Here is an 11,632-nt window from a genome sequence, read left to right as displayed (position 1 = left end):
GAGGTAAGAGAGACTGCAAATAAACAGATAAGTTGTTTGGTGAATGAGCAAATAGAGAGATGAATAAGGATTTGGTGATGAACCTGGTAATATGTGAGAATTGATCATAATAAAAATTTGCACAGTACCTGCCATGGGCCACCATGATAAGGGCTTCACATATATTGATAGTAGCTCATTTGGTCCTTACAATAACTCTGTGAGGTAGGTTACTACCATCTCTGTTTTATAGATGGGGAAACTGAGGCATGGAAAGGTGAGTAGCCTGAAGTCACACTGCAGGTATATGACCTGAGATCTGAATCCAGGTAGACTGGTCCACAGTCTGTACACTTACTTGCTATCCTACACCATCTCACCTAGTGGTTAGTGGGGGAGGGAATGGTTAACCAGTAAGAGGAAGAACATTCCATGTAGAGAGAGCTGCCTAATTTGGGGCAAAAGGGACCAGGAAGGCAAGACAGGGATGGAGACCTGCCTGTGACACACAGGTAATGAAAACACAAATGCCAAGGAGTGAGGCTAGACATTTCAGCATATTTATCTTGCCTCTTCCAAGCAAAGACTTCCCTGCTTCATTCTGAAGACAACAAGAAGCCATTGAATAATTTTACCTAGAAGATTGGCATGATCTGATTTCCATTATCCATGAGGTCATTCAGAGGACATGTGAAGGAGAGTCTCTGTAGCTAGAGAAGAAGTGGGGACACAAAGCAGAGACCAGTGAGGAGACTTTCACAACTGTCCAGGTGCCAAGGAACAGAAAGAAGGTGCGGGTGGGAAGAGGAGAGAGCCCAAGATGGACTGGGAAACACGGGAGAAGTAGAATTAGAATTGATGGGCCATGCAAGTGAAGAAGAGGAAGATGCTGAGAACTGGGTCTGGGTTAGATGGGTCTCAAGGAACATATAAGATGGAGCAGGGGAGGAAGATAGTCCTATTTGGGAACATTAGGGATGGAGGTACCTGGGAGCTCTGCCTGGGATGATGCCTGCACACCACGGGTGGATACAACGGGATCAGCATCTGGATGGATGCGCTGAGAGGCAGCAATCTGGGCAGAAGTGGTGACTGGGGGCTTGCACAACTGTGTTTATAGAACTGGGATACAGACAATTGGCTATTTTTCAAGGAAGGAGGTGCTGGAGATTTGTGGGGCAGCCAGAGTCCTCTCTATACCACTCCCTTACACTGTCATTTGTTGGATATGAGTCTGGAATTCTGCCACTGGCCAGGCCTCAATCCTATATTGTAAGTTAGTAGCCCTAAATGAACTGTTACCTATAAAGCACCTAGACAGGGCCTGGAACTTAGTCATTGCTGTACTAGCACTTATTAAGCAAAATAAATAAATGAAACCACATCTAGATGGCAGCTGACCTTTGTCTTCTCCCTTGATACTTGCTGTCCTTGGGTGGGAGAACAGAGAGAGGAACCTGAGGCAGGACTAGCATCTTAGAAACAGGCTGAAGAAGACTGTGAGAAGGACCAGCCAGAGAGAGACGAAGAAGAACCCCAGCAGAAGCTCACGTCACGTCAGGTACGCTTCCTTCAGGAGGTCATGTCAGCAAGACCCAACCCAGTCTGGAGAGCAATGATGTTAAACATGGAAAAGGCTCCATTAGATTTGAACTCTACACCAAAAGTGAGAGTTGGAATGTGCTTTGCAGGATTGTTAGTGATAATAGTCCAAATATTTGTCTTTTAGACCTGCTGGGTTCAGCTTTGAACACACAGCCACAAGCAATAACTACACCACTGGGCCATATGTCAGAAGTGGGCTACTTTCCATTTCATTAAGAGTTTCAATAATCATTTATTGAGCATCTAATATGTGCCCAACACTGGATCAGTGGATGGGGGACATACAGAGAGAGAATAAAACAATGTCTCATAGGAGACACATACATTTGGATGTTCGTTTAATGTGTAAGCACAGTCCCCTGCTATGTGCACTCATGGTTCTTGACTTAAGGACATTTGTTTTCTGGAATTCTGCATTTCTTAGTATAATTGATTGAGAGAGACATAGAAACTTTCTTGCTCCCCCTATTAAACCGTAAGCTTTAAGACAGCAGAGTCGTGTCTGTGTCGACACTTCATCATGTCCCAAGTGCCTAGCACATGAACACATACAGAATAATGAACACAATTTCAGGAAGTGCAATGAAGAAATGGTATAATATTCTTTGAGAGTGTATAACGGGGGAATCTCATATAAAATGAGGGGGTGACCAGAAAAGACCTCTCTGAGAAACTAACAGCTTAAAAGAGATTTGTAGGAAGAACAAGGATTTAGCTAGAGAAGAGAGGGGAGAACATTCCAGAGAGAGAGAGACCCCCAAGTGAGCAGGGTTAGCTGCATTCCATCTTTCTCATGTCAAATTGTGGTTTCCTTTCAGCTTCTGTAAAATAACACTTCAGGAAATCATATTTTCTGTTTTGTAAAATGACTCACATAAAAGAGCGATTTTGTTGTCATTGGCATTAAAAATAAATTCAGAATAAAATAACGTGGAACCATTTCTATTTCCACTCTTGATTTTTTAAATATGAAATGATGGAACTGCAAGTTTAATTTTTCTTATGGCATTTTAAAAATGGATTTTTTTTTCTTACTGGCTGATGTCAGCTGCCTACCCTGAGGCCTTGGGGACGGTGCTGCCTGCAGCCCCCTTCCCTCCTTCCTCCTTGATTAACCATATGCTGCAGGAGGTCTAAGTCTGCCATCCCCCTCCCCCAGGTTGGGCAGGGTAGAGCTGCTAGGACAGCACACCCGCCCCTGTATCCAGGATATGACATCTCTGCCCAGGGCAGCTGGTACAGGCAGAGTCTCTGTACCCACAGGGTCCAGCCTCCCTGTGCCTGAAGTTCCAAGCACGCTGCTTCCTGGTGGTGGGATTGGGGAAGGGTTAATTCTCTGAAGCTCAGAGCCTGGAACTGAGAAATATAAACACAATTATAAAAAATGTCTGGTAGACTGCCTGGCACACAGTAGATTTACAGGACATATAAATCAAAGCACACCTTGTCTCTGCTGGCTTTCTTACTTTTGTTAAATTCAGCCCTAAGTGGGTCCAACTGGATTTGAGACCCTTTAGTTCCATGAAGAAGGAAGGGAACTCCCAGTAAACTCATCCAGATGGACACAGGGGTCAGGCATATACACTTGATCTACAGAAACGTTTCTGGGGTCACAAAGCAGAACTTCCTGAATCAGATGGTATTTGCCACTCAGATTTGTTCTTGGACATGAGTCCATGGGGGGCTGGATGAGAGATTTAGGTGGGAGGAGCTGGACTCTACTGGATGACAGATTTTTTTTTTTTTTTTTTTTTGTGGTACGCGGGCCTCTCACTGTTGTGGCTTCTCCCGTTGCGGAGCACAGGCTCCGCAGCCATGGCTCATGGGCCCAGCCGCTCCGTGGCATGTGGGATCTTCCCGGACCAGGGCACGACCCCGTGTCCCCTGCATCGGCAGGCAGACTCTCAACCACTGTGCCACCAGGGAAGCCCTGGATGACAGATCTGATGGAATAACATTTCCCTTGGGTGCATCAAGGGCTCCAATGTCTCTGTGGCACCAATGTGGTCAGAGTGGCATCTAAATGCAGAGTCTAGGATGGTTTGGTCCAATAACAGACAGTGGGTGCAAGAAAGTGCCTTCGTGGAGCAAGGAAGGCAGGGGTGGCCTTTGGAGTGGGCATCAGTAAAGGGTAGAAGAGAGTAAGAAGATTTTATCTGGAATTCATTATGTAAATGCTTCATTATAAGCAGTTACATATAAACTCACATAAAACACTCCCAGGGAACAACTAGTGAAAATGAGGTCGAAGGAATAGAGTCTACAGGAAGTGGAGAGAAAGAATGAACAAAATACACGTTTACGTTGTTAGGACTCATTTGTCCTTCCCCAGCTGGTGTGACCTTGGGGCATACTAGGTACACTTAGACACTGTATTACTTTTCCATTTGCTGCTATAACAAATTGCCAAAAACTTAGTGGCTTAAACAACACAATTTTTTATCTAATAGCTCTGGAGGTCAGAAGTACAAAATGAGTCTCAATTGAGCTAAAATTCAGGTGTGGGTAGGACTGTGTTCCCTTCTGGAGTCTCTATGGAAGAATGCATTTCTGTGCCTTTTTAGCCTTTAGAGGTTGCCTGCATTCCTTTGTACGTGGCCTCCTCCTGCAACAAATCCAGCAAAGTTGAAGAGAGTTGTTTGCACACTGCATCATTCTGACCCTTTCTTTTCTCCCTCTTTCACATTTAAGGACCTTGTGATTACATTGGGTCCACTCAGATAATCTAGGATGATTTCTCTATTTTAAGGTCAATTGATTAACAACCTTAATTCCATTGGCAACTTTAATTCTCTCTTGCCGTGTGACATAACACATTTATAGGCTCCAGGAATTAGGGCATGACATATCTGGGGGGCTGCTTTTCTGCCTTCCACAGGCAGTGTTGCATAAAATCAAATGTGCTTTTACATTGGGCCAAGGGCATGCAAAAAGTATAAGGCACTGAACTACTTTCAGAAGCCAAGGGCAGCGTCACTGTTCATGAGCCATGTGATCTGTCAATTCATTTTATTTCACGGTTCCCTGTTTCTTCACTTGTGTATCAGCAGCCCTGTCTGGAGACAGAGTGATTGTCACACGAGAAGGAAGGAGGAACAGGGTAGGTCTGTGTTAGTCTTGCTCTGTTCTCTAGCTGGGGTAACACACTTGCATATTTACAAAGATATTTGAGACCTCCTCCTCCACAAGGAAAGAATGTAGGAGAAAGGTATGGGGGAAAGCCCACCTGTCTCAGAATCTCAAAGTCCCAGGTGAAGTGTGTCTTTGGGCAATTTACCTCCTTTCTGCTTCTCAGTTTGACCCTCTATAGAGGGGGTCATGTAGAGTATGAACTCCTGGCCCTCCAGTTCTCTCCCAAGGGCTGGGCTTCTATCATTGTAAATTCAAGGCTAAAGCGGGCCATTTAGGGGAAGTCCCAGGATTTGTTTCTGTGTTGAGCTGGCTCCATAGGGAAGTTTCCTGACGAGGGCCACATGCAAGGGCTCCCCAGTGTATGTGGAGAAACACCAGTATAAACACTAGTGTTTCACTGGGCAAGGGGCGAACTTTATTTAAATTCCTCCTGAAGCATCTCTGAATACATCCAGAGTCTGATATCAGCTGTGGGGACATGACTGGGAGAAGAGAAGTTATGTCATTTGTGCACATCTCCCGTGGATGTCATGGGCTGTCCCATTCATTTTTCCTTATTTGATCCCTCCTCCAAATCTTTTTTTTTCTTTTTAATTAATTAATTAATTAATTTTGGGCTGTGCTGGGTCTTCGTTGCTGCATGCAGGCTTTCTCTAGTTGCAGCGAGCGGGGGCTACTCTTCCTTGTGGTGCACGGACTTCTCATTGCAGTGGCTTCTCTTGTTGTGGAGCAAGGGCTCTAGGCGTGCAGGTTTCAGTAGTTGTGGTACGTGGGCTCAGTAGTTGTGGCTCGCAGGCCCTAGAGCACAGGCTCAGCAGCTGTGACGCACGGGCTTAGTTGCTCCACGGCATGTGGGATCTTCCCGGACCAGGACTCGAACCTGTGTCCCCCGCACCGGCAGGTGGATTCCTAACCACTGTGCCACCAGGGAAGTCTCTCTTCCAAATCTTTAAATGTACATTGGAGGGGTTTTATAGTTGCTTTTGTCCAGAGAAAAGGTGGAGCCAATGTTACCCTGCTGACCACTGATCAGGCCAAAGCACCATGTACCTCCTTTTCTTATGTGAGGTCTCTGAGCTACCCCTGCTAATGCCTGGGGTCATAGGCTTCCTTAGGACACAGCTGAGGTTCACTCATTTATTCATTCATTTAGGTGACCTGGTTGCCACCCTCAAGTGTCTCACAGCACAGAGGTAGAGATTGATGGTGATACAGTGTAGCATGGGTTATGATGGAGAAAAGTGCAAGGTATGTTTAGACCCAGGGGAGTTACCTGAGCCAGTGTGGAGATGGTTAGAAGTTTCCCAGGGAGGAAAGGATGCGCGTGCTAAATGCTGAAGGCAAAGTAGGCCTTTGTTGGACCAAGATGGGATGCAGGGTTTCCAGGCAATGGAACAGAAGTGAAAGATGGCTTTGCTCTTTCAGAGAAGAGTAGGTGGTTCCCTCTGATAGCAGGAGGTAGCAAGAGGAAACTTGGCTTATCGGACAGCATTCAATGCTGATGTCAGAGAGACCTGGGCTCAAATCCAGTTTGCATCTGTGTCACTTACTGCTAAGTGTTTTATACCTATTAATTCTTTATTTTTTTTAACTTTTTATTTTATATTACAGTATAGTTGATCAACAATGCTGTGATAGTTTCAGGTGTACAGCAAAGTGATTCATTTATATGTTTTCCCATTTAGATTGTTACATGATATTGAGTAGAGTTCCATGTGCTATACAGTAGGTCCTTGTTGGTTATCCATTTTAAATATAGCAGTGTGTACATGTCAATAAAAAGAATGAAATAATGGCATTTGCAGCAAAATGGATGGACCCAGAGATTGTCATACTGAATGAAGTAAGTCAGATAGAGAAAGAAAAATATTGTATAATTGTCATTACTGGGTGAAATAAGTCAGACAGAGAAGGCGAAATGTCATATAATAACACTTATATGTGGAATCTAAAAAGAAATGATACAAATGAACTTATTTACAAAACAGAAACAGACTCACCGACTTAGAGAACAAACTTATGGTTACCAGGAGGGAAAGGTAGGGGGAAGGGATAGTTAGGGAGTTTGGGATTGACCTATTAATTCTTTAAACTTCTCAACTCTTTGTATTAGACACTACCCTTCTCATGTTCTATAGATGAGGAATCTAAATGCAAAAAATATGTATATATATATTAGCAACTTGTCCAAAGTTACCTGCTAATTAGCAGCAGAGCTGGGGTTCAGATCCAACAATGCTCTTAACCAGTGGTGTCGATAACATGTACAACATACAATAAGCTCAAAGTGGGGCAGGAGGGGCATTGCTGAGCAGGAGAGGTAGGCAGAGGCCAGATCTTGAAGGGCTCTGATTGTCTTTTATCCAGTGAGTCTTTGAGAACCCAAGCAAAGTGACACGGTTAGATTTTCATTTTAGGATGATCCTGCTTGTGGCCAAGTACAGGAAGATTTGGAGTGAATAAGGCAGCATTCTGTCTTTGCAGGATATTGAAGGACATTTTAAGTTTGTTGAAAGAGATTAAAGAGCCTTCATTTATAGCCTTTACAGTGTCACAGGAAGAGGACAGTTAGTAAAGGAAGAGAGACTGCCAAGGTGCCATGGAGACTACTCGTATGATTATGTTATAAAGCTGTCTTTCCAGGGTTTTTCTATAAGGTCTGTTGAAAAGCCGGGCTTAACTCAATTTGGATGAACATAAAAACAGCATTAAAACACTCTACTTAAGCAAGGACACTCACTCAATGGTTTTAGTGACTAAGCTTCGTATTAATAAGATTCCATTCATCATGGATAGTAGTATGGGGTCAAAAAGAAATCAGGAGTTTTGAATTTGAGGCTTATATTAACTCTGTGTTTCCATTTGTAAAATATAAAACTTGAAAGACACAAAAATTATTTTACTGGAAGGGACTTTACATAAAATATTTATAAAGCTGATGTTTGTTGAGTGCCTATTATAAATATGTCCAGGCGCCATACTCCTAGGAATTTTCTTGTTTAATCATTAGAACTGCCACGTGAGTTTGGTGTAATTTCGCCCCCTATTTTGTAGGTGAGGAAACAAGGAAATGGAGTCTTGGGGAGATTATGTCGTTTTCCCAAGACCTCACAGCTAATTTCAGACTTGTATCTTTTTGACTCTAAAATTCTTATTTCTTGTTCTTTCAGTTTGGTGACATTGGTATATTGATAGCAAAAAAGGCCATAACTCTCATCCCTCCCAGTAGCTGGGTCTTTGCCATGTGATTTCCCAGCTCCTCCCATCAAGAGGTAAAATGTATTTTCCCACCCCTTGAATCTGGGCTGCCTTGTGGCTTGCTCTGGCCAATATTGAATGTGACAGAAGTGATGCCATGCCCATTCCAAACTCAGGCCTCAAGAAGCTATATATAAACATTTCTTAGTTCTCTTGAAACACTGCCAAGTACTTAGTCTCTGTCAGCTTGGGCAGTTATAACAAAATACCAAAGTCTGGGTGGCTTAAACAACAGACATTTAGTTCTCACAGTCCTGGAGGCTGGAAGTCTAAGATAAACGTGCCAGCCAATTTGGTTTTTGGTGAGTGCCCTCTGTCTGGCTTGCAGATGGTGCATGTGTCCTCATGTAGTAGAGAGAATGCGCTCCGGTCTCTTCCTCTTTCTATAAGAACACTAATTCCATTATAGGGGCCCCACTCTTATGATCTCATCTAAACCTAATTACCTCTTGAAAGCCCCACCTCCTCATACCATAACATTGTGTGTGGGTTAAGACTTCAACATAAATTTGGGGGGGGACACAAACATTCAGTCCTTAACATCCCCCAGATAAACAATATCAGCTTAGATTGTGGAAGATGAGAGCCTCATGGCCTGGGAGCCCCAGCATCCCAGCTGATAAATGCAGACATGTGAGGCCATCCCAGTTCAGCAGACACCCCTGCTGATGTTGCCGGTGCAGGCGTGAACCCAGCTCGCAACAGTGGACCCTGGCCCAGACCAGAAGAACTGCTCAAACAGCCCTCAAAGTCCCAAGCTCAAGAAGTGGTTTTAAGTCACTGGGTTTGGGGTTTGTTTGGTACATAGCATTTTTTGATAACTGATATGATAACCATTTGATCTACTATACAGGCTGGGACACTTCTGAAGTGAAAGGAGGATTTATTAAGTTCACCAAGGCAATAAACAAAGGAGAGCTAACCCAGGTCTCCCTCTCTCTGGAAATTGTAAATCAGGAAAGTGCGTGGATCTAGGCTGTGGGCAGTAACACACCCCTTAGATTTCTGAGCAGCAGAGTAAGGCACTGAGAGTGGTTGGTCCTCTGTACTCATCAGCGTGAGGGTGATGAGGGACTAGGAGGGACAGGAGTCAGAGAGACTGACCAGAGCTGAGGTGGTCCTCCAGCTTCTTAGGAGGGTGGGAGGGGGCAAAAGTGAAGCTGGCCACAAATAAAAATAGAGGGGAAAGGAGTGGGCTAAGAAACACTCATAAAGAAACAAAAAGACACCAGCCTTCTCTGTGTGTTTATTTATTGGCACGTGTTTCCTATCACAGTCCTTTCGAATAATAAGAGCTAATGTTTGTCTGACACTGCTTATGTAATAGACCCTATTCCGGCTAGTCGAAAAGAATTAACTCATTTCATCGTCACAACAAATCCTTGAGGCAGGCGCTGCCCTGGCCCCGATTTGACAGCCAAGGACACAGATGCTTTGGAGAGGAAGGATCTTGACTGAGCAAGTCACAGCATCTTTGGCAACAGCTGTGATGTGTTCAACCCCAAAGTCAGAGTACCCTGCTCTCTCCCAAACTGCCTGGGTGCCTCCCAGACACTTGGGGTAATTGCTGTCAGAGGGATGTGCTGCTGCCCTTGGTTATGTCTGTGTCTCCCTTTAAATTGTCACTTCTTCAAACTCACGGCCTGTCTTATTAATAAGACAGGCAATTGTAAACATATTACCTGCTTGATAAAAGCCAAATGAATGATGTGACGAGAGAACATCACAGAAGAGCCGGGTAGGACATCTTATTTGCTTTGAAAGTGAAACCAGATGCTGGAGGCATGTTTCCATTCTGAGGTCTTTAACTATTAGAATGATTAATATTTATAGCCCAAGGGTCTGACTTTGTCTCTTGGGTGATTTCCAGCTCCAGGTGTGAAGGTTCTACCTCTCATCTCAAAGTGGAGAATCTATAGACCAATATAACAGATGTAGAACTTGTTACCCACATACTCATCTCTCTCTAAAGGTGTGAGCTGGTGGCTGACCATAGGTCTGGGACATAAAAGCATCTCTGCTCTCAACTGCTTTGTGGCACCCACATTATGGGCTTTGGGGGCTGGGAGGCACCAAGCTTCTTTAACGCAGTGTGGGACCTGGTGTCCAACACAAGTTCAAGAACCATCGGTTTTTCTTAGCAAAAACAAGTGCTCTCTGACTCTGGTCTTTAATTTCACAGAAGCCCTTCTAACCTAATACTGCTGGGTCACAGAACATTCTCTCCCAAAGAATAGCTGTCAAATAATTTTGAGATATAATAATATATATTAATCCATAAAATAAAAGGTCTCAGAGAATATTGGAACAGAGCATCTTGAAAACATATTGCTTCACCAAGTTTTTTGTTTTGATAGGCTGGTTTAGTTCCTCTTAAAAAAAGGAAAGATATTTTTTATTATCCTTCTTTTTTTTTAAATTTCAAATACTGAAACCTCTGTCTGTTTCCTGGCCCATTAGAGTTTGAGAAACACTCTTCTAGATAGCCGTGTTATGTTTAGCATGGGCTTTATTGTCCGTGTGCTAAACTAGACCTGTGACTCCCACCTCTACACCACCATCGTGGAAAGGATAGAAGCAGAACTGGGTTTAATCCAGCTACTTTGTCTGCAAGGTGTGTGACCTCAGGCAATTAATTCATTTAGCTTCCCAGCCCCAGTTGTCTCCTTTTAAAAATGTGTATAATATGCTTTACCATGACTCTGCAAATTAGGACATATTTAGAATAATCGTATCTGTAATGGATGCAGTGTACTATCTCATTCATAACAATACTCCACAAATTTATTTCCAACAAGATAACAGCATACTCACCATTGTCAAAATAACACTTAGTTTCTCTTTCTTCCTTCCTTTGTCCTCCTTTTCTTTACCTTCTTTTTTCTTCTTCTTTTCTTAAGCTTCTACTTGTTTGGCAATCTCAGCTACCCAGAGTATAACTAAGAATACTGAATTAAGTTTACATTTCTTCAGTGGCACTACAATTATTATGAAACCCACCATAAGTCAATTCCTTGCTTGTTGTATGGTAGATGAGACCCTGTGTCCTTAGCCCAAGCATTTGACTTTTTGTCTACCCACAACTATCAGGAATGGTTATCTTCTTCCAATTCCCTAGAACATTATGAACAGAAATTATGGATGCGGGAAAGGCAGCTGCTGAAAAGTGCATTAAGAGTTTGCAGTTGCCTTTCAGAGAGAAAACAAAGCTGCCCCCAGTAGCTTGGAATTAGGGTCTGAGTCATCAAGAGGAGATGATATATTTTCCTGAGTGTCTACTGTGTGAAAGAGTAGGGAAGTTTTTAATGATATCTAACCAAAAGTTGAGTAGGCAAGATTATTTTTAAAGTTGGAATTTCTGAGTGAATGCCATAGAATTAAGGTCTCAGCAATATTAAAACAAAAATAAGCTGTTTCTATCTGAATTAATTCTCAGGAGTTTTCTTCTTTATAAGTGGCAACATTTGCACTCCCTGGCTCAGGAAAATTTCTATAACTTTGTTTTTCTCTCTTTTTATTTCACTTTTTTTGGGGCTTTGAGGTTTAGAATTCTGGTAAAATCAAGTAAATTGGTTAATAAGAAATACATAAATGTATCAGTTGAGGCCAAGTATGTGAGCAATTTAATATTTTTACAGGAGAACCATGAAGAACACCT

The sequence above is a fragment of the Grampus griseus genome (assembly GCF_964374135.1).
Source record: "Grampus griseus genome assembly, chromosome: 4".
NCBI classification, from domain to species: domain Eukaryota; kingdom Metazoa; phylum Chordata; class Mammalia; order Artiodactyla; family Delphinidae; genus Grampus; species Grampus griseus.
This window is presented reverse-complemented; position numbering follows the sequence as displayed.